We start from the raw sequence: 5,104 nt of genomic DNA on the forward strand, positions 1-5,104 counted from the left end.
GACATCGACTATGGCAGGAGGTACAGGTTCATGTAAGCATCGTATCCAAAAGGCACAAAGTAGGTTCACCTCTTGAGGATAGCCGTCTGCAGCCAGTTGCAAGCGAGTGATTCTGGTCATTTCCCTGAGAGAAAGCAAAACCTTTTGTTCTCCCAATGGTTGTTTAGAGATCTGAGAAAGCTTGGGTCTACGGGTGGCTGGCGATGGTAAGTACTACTCCAGGAGCTATGTTTTGAGGCTGCAAAGCCAGTCGGAGATTTTCTGGGAAGTGTCCTCGGGGATCGCTGCATTGGTGCTTGAGCGAGTCCTGCCCGTATGTGGAACTGGACCTCAGCAAGATGAAACCATACGAATGCTTCTTTACTGGTGAAGGATGGTAGTTTCATGGGTGTGGCATTGCTAGAAGAGTCAGGGTCGGAGGGCAGCATCATCAAACAGTAAAATACAGCAGTGAGAGGGAAGGTGGTCACCAATTATGCAAGAGGGGCATTAGGTTATAACTGAGTGGCCAGGTGAATGAAACTCTCTTATTTTCAACAGATAGCGACTTTATATACAGGAGGTTCATGGCAAGAATGCCACAAAAATTCAAACAGACTTATTCATGTGAAGGCAGGCTTAAACAGGTTCTGTTAACAGTGAGGGGGAGAACCAGATTTACAAAAAAAAAATAAAATATCAGTGAAACATAGGAAGCTTAAACTTGCAGCGAAAGTTTTCCTGTTGAACAGGTTAATATAGGTCTCTCTTTACAGTCTATATATGACATAGGCCTATTTGTTTTAACATTCTTATTGATTTCCGCATATTTTATAACTTGTATTTATTACTTATCATATTATAAAGTTTATTTCCTTATTACCTTCCGTCTCTGGGTTATTTTCCCTGTGGGAGCCCTTAGACTTGTAACTTCCTGCTTTTCCAACTAGGGTTGTATCTTAGCTAGTAATGATATATATACATGCATATATATATATATATATATATATATATATATATATATATATATATATATATATATATATATATATATATATATATATATATACTGTATATATATATACATATATATATATATATATATATATATATATATATATATATATATATATATATATATATATATATATATATACTGTATATATATACATCTGTGAATTTTTTATTCATTTCAAGAAATGCCAATTGGTGTTTTATTCACTTTAAAGGGTTTATTGAAATTATTCATATATTAAAAAATAATCATAATAGAAAAAAGCGCAAAGTTTTTATTGGAATTAGTTTCACCTGTATTAAAAGTAGGTGGGGGTGCATGTAATTTAAAAAATAAAAGCAATCTATTCTTTTTTACATATAATCAACAAATACAGATAATAATATTTTGAAAATAACCATACATACATATAAACATTTACATAAAAATATTCTTTTGTTTCTTAATGTTCCTCATATTTCCAACATATTTTCGGATCTGTTAATTGTTTATTCTCAGCTTTCATAATTTCAAGTTTAGGATCTGGGTTATTAAACTGTTGCACTTCAGTAGATATAAATACTGCATAAATTGTACTTGTGGCCATATATACTGTTGCCGATATGTAGAAGACTATGTTCCATGCACTCAGTGTTTGCTGAAAAAAAGTAATATGTTAGAATAGGGTGCATATATATATATATATATATATATATATATATATATATATATATATATATATATATATACATATATATATATATATGCATATATATATGCATGCATATATATATATATATATATATATATATATATATATATATATATATATATATATATATGTATATATGTATATATGAATGACTTAATCACTAAAATATTAAGACTAATCTGCGGGGAAATGGAATGAATGCCTTCATAGATGATTGGATTGGAAGTGAAATAGGGAATACTTTCGTGTAAGTGTAAATGAGCGGCTGGCCAGGATATCTAAATACGAAAGAGATATTCCAAAGGAATGAATACTTCTCATTTTATTATTATTATTATTACTATCCAAGCTACAACCCTAGTTGGAAAAGCAAGATGCTATAAGCCCAGGGGCTCCAACAGGAAAAAATAGCCCAGTGAGGAAAGGAAATAAGGAAATAAATAAATGAAGAGAACAAATTAACAATAAATCATTCTAAAATAAGAAACAACGTCAAAACACACATGTCATATAATAAACTATCAACAACATTAAAAACAAATATGTCATAAATAAACTATAAAAAGACTATGTCCGCCTGGTCAACAAAAAAGCATTTGCTCCAACTTTGAACTTTTGAAGTTCTACTGATTCAACCACCCGATTAGGAAGATCATTCCTCAACTTGGTCACAGCTGGAATAAAACTTCTAGAGTACTGCGTAGTATTGAGCCTCGTGATGCAGAAGGCCTGGCTATTAAAATTAACTGCCTGCCTAGTATTACGAACAGGATAGAATTGTCCAGGGAGATCTGAATGTAAAGGATGGTCAGAGTTGTGAAAAATCTTATGCAACATACATAATGAACTAATTGAACGACGGTGCCAGAGATTAATATCTAGATCAGGAATAAGAAATTTAATAGACCGTAAGTTTCTGTCCAACAAATTAAGATGAGAATCAGAAGCTGAAGACCAGACAGGAGAACAATACTCAAAACAAGGTAGAATGAAAGAATTAAAACACTTCTTCAGAATAGATTGATCACCGAAAATCTTCAAAGACTTTCTCAATAAGCCTATTTTTTGTGAAATTGAAGAAGAAACAGACCTTATATGTTTCTCAAAAGTAAATTTACTGTCGAGAATCGCACCTAAAATTTTGAAAGAGTCATACATATTTAAAGAAACATTATCAATACTGAGACCCGGATGTTGAGGAACCACCGTCCTTGACCTACTTACAATCATACTTTGAGTTTTGTTAGGATTCAACTTCATACCCCATAATTTGCACCATGCACTAATTCTAGCTAAATCTCTATTAAGGGATTCACCAACCCTAGATCTACATTCAGGGGATGGAATTGATGCAAAGAGAGTAGCATCATCTGCATATGCAACAAGCTTGTTTTCTAGGCCAAACCACATGTCATGTGTATATAGTATGAAAAGTAATGGGCCAAGAACACTACCCTGTGGAACACCGGATATCACATTCCTATAATTACTATGGTGCCCATCAACAACAACACTTTGAGATCTATTACTTAAAAAATCAATAATAATGCTAAGAAACGACCCACCCACTCCCAACTGTTTCAGTTTGAAAACAAGGGCCTCATGATTAACACGGTCAAAGGCAGCACTAAAATCAAGGCCAATCATACGAACTTCCCGACCACAATCAAGGGATTTCTGTACAGCATTGGAGATTGTAAGAAGGGCATCACATGCTCCAAGGCCTTTACGAAAACCAAATTGCAAACTAGGGAGTAGATGATTACCTTCAGCAAACCTATTAAGACGTTTTGCTAGAAGATGTTCAAAAACTTTAGATAATATGGGAGTTATGGAAATTGGGCGGTAATCAGTGGGACTTGAGCTACCACAAACACATTTACATAGAGGAGTAACATTACCAATTCTCCAACTAGTGCTAAAAGCTCCTCTTCTTGCTAACTTGCGCAAAATAACAGATAACTTTGGAGCTAAGAAATCTGCTGTCTTTATAAAAAACAAAGGAAAAATACCATTTGGGTCTACACCTCCATAAGCATCAAGGTCCATCAACAGAGCTTTAATCTCACGAGATCGAAAAGCTAAACTAGTTAGTTTAGCCTCAGGAAAACAGGAATGAGGAAGTTCAAGTTTTTCATTACTCTGTTTACTGTCAAAAACATCAGCCAAAAGGGATGCCTTTTCCTTTGGACAGTGAGTGACTGAGCCATCTGGTTTAAGTAAAGGAGGAACTGTTGCATCTACACCAAAGAGTGCAGATTTAAGGGTAGACCACCATTTATGTTCCTGAGTTGTACCAGAAAGTGTTTCTTTTATGGTTAAATTGTACTCCTTTTCAGTTGAGGCATAAACTCTCTGAGCAAAAGCTCGAAGCTGAGTATAGTTGTTCCAGGTCAAATCTGATCTGTTACCCTTCCAAAGTTGATAGGCCTCCTGCTTCTCAAAAAAAGCACGTCTACAATCATCATTGAACCACGGTTTGTCCTTCACTCGGTACCTTAGCACACGAGAAGGGATACGCCTATCAATTATGTTGACTAGATTCTCATTCAAAGGGACAACAGGATCTACACTATTATATAATTGTGACCAATTCAAGAACAAAAGATCATGTAAAATCCCATTCCAGTCTGCTTGGGATTTCATATAAATTTTACAAGAATATGATATATCAGGGACAGGCTGCTCAGTCTTCACTAATAATGAAATCAAGGCATGATCAGATGTCCCGACTGGAGAACCAACATTACCAGTTATAACGCCAGGGGAGTCAGTGTATACAAGGTCCAAGCAATTACCAGACCTGTGAGTAGCTTCATTTATGATTTGCTCACAGCCTAATTCTGAGGCAAAGTCTAAAGCTCTTAAGCCATGGCGATCGGTAGGAGAGATAGAACTTAACCACTCCCTATGGTGAGCATTAAAATCAACAACAAAGACAAAAGAAGCCTTTCTATCATCTTCTTGTATCTTAGCCATAATGGTAAGAAGACAATCGAAGATAGAATCATCCATGTCTGGATTCCGGTAGATCGAACATAAATAAAAGTTGTTATGCCTGCCACAAACTTTTATTACTTGAATCTCATGACATCCACATTGATAGCAGGACTTATGAGAAGCAGGGTACTCGGTCCTAATATACACCGCCATTCCCCTGGCCCTAGGGATGGCATCACGTTTCAACATTATTGGCTTCTTAAAACCAGTTATAAGGAGCTCAGATGAGTGCCTCATATTAGAAACCAAAGTTTCTGAGCACAAAAGAATATCATACTGTCTGGACGCAACTGTAAGGTCTTGGATATTTGCATGAAGACCACGAATATTGCAATACAGAAGACGACATTGACGAAATCTAGGACGTACTGGTCCCGGATTTCGCTCAATGTCTCCAGACAGCATAAGAATTAATAGAA

General features: G+C 35.3%; 1 pseudogene; it reads right to left on the reverse strand.

Moving 5' to 3' along the window:
• Positions 1-1,436: 1,436 nt before the first annotated feature.
• LOC137645392 (sialin-like) overlaps positions 1,437-5,104 on the reverse strand; it is a 57,941-nt pseudogene continuing 54,273 nt past the window's right edge.

The sequence above is a fragment of the Palaemon carinicauda genome, chromosome 8, assembly GCF_036898095.1.
Source record: "Palaemon carinicauda isolate YSFRI2023 chromosome 8, ASM3689809v2, whole genome shotgun sequence".
NCBI classification, from domain to species: Eukaryota; Metazoa; Arthropoda; class Malacostraca; order Decapoda; family Palaemonidae; genus Palaemon; species Palaemon carinicauda.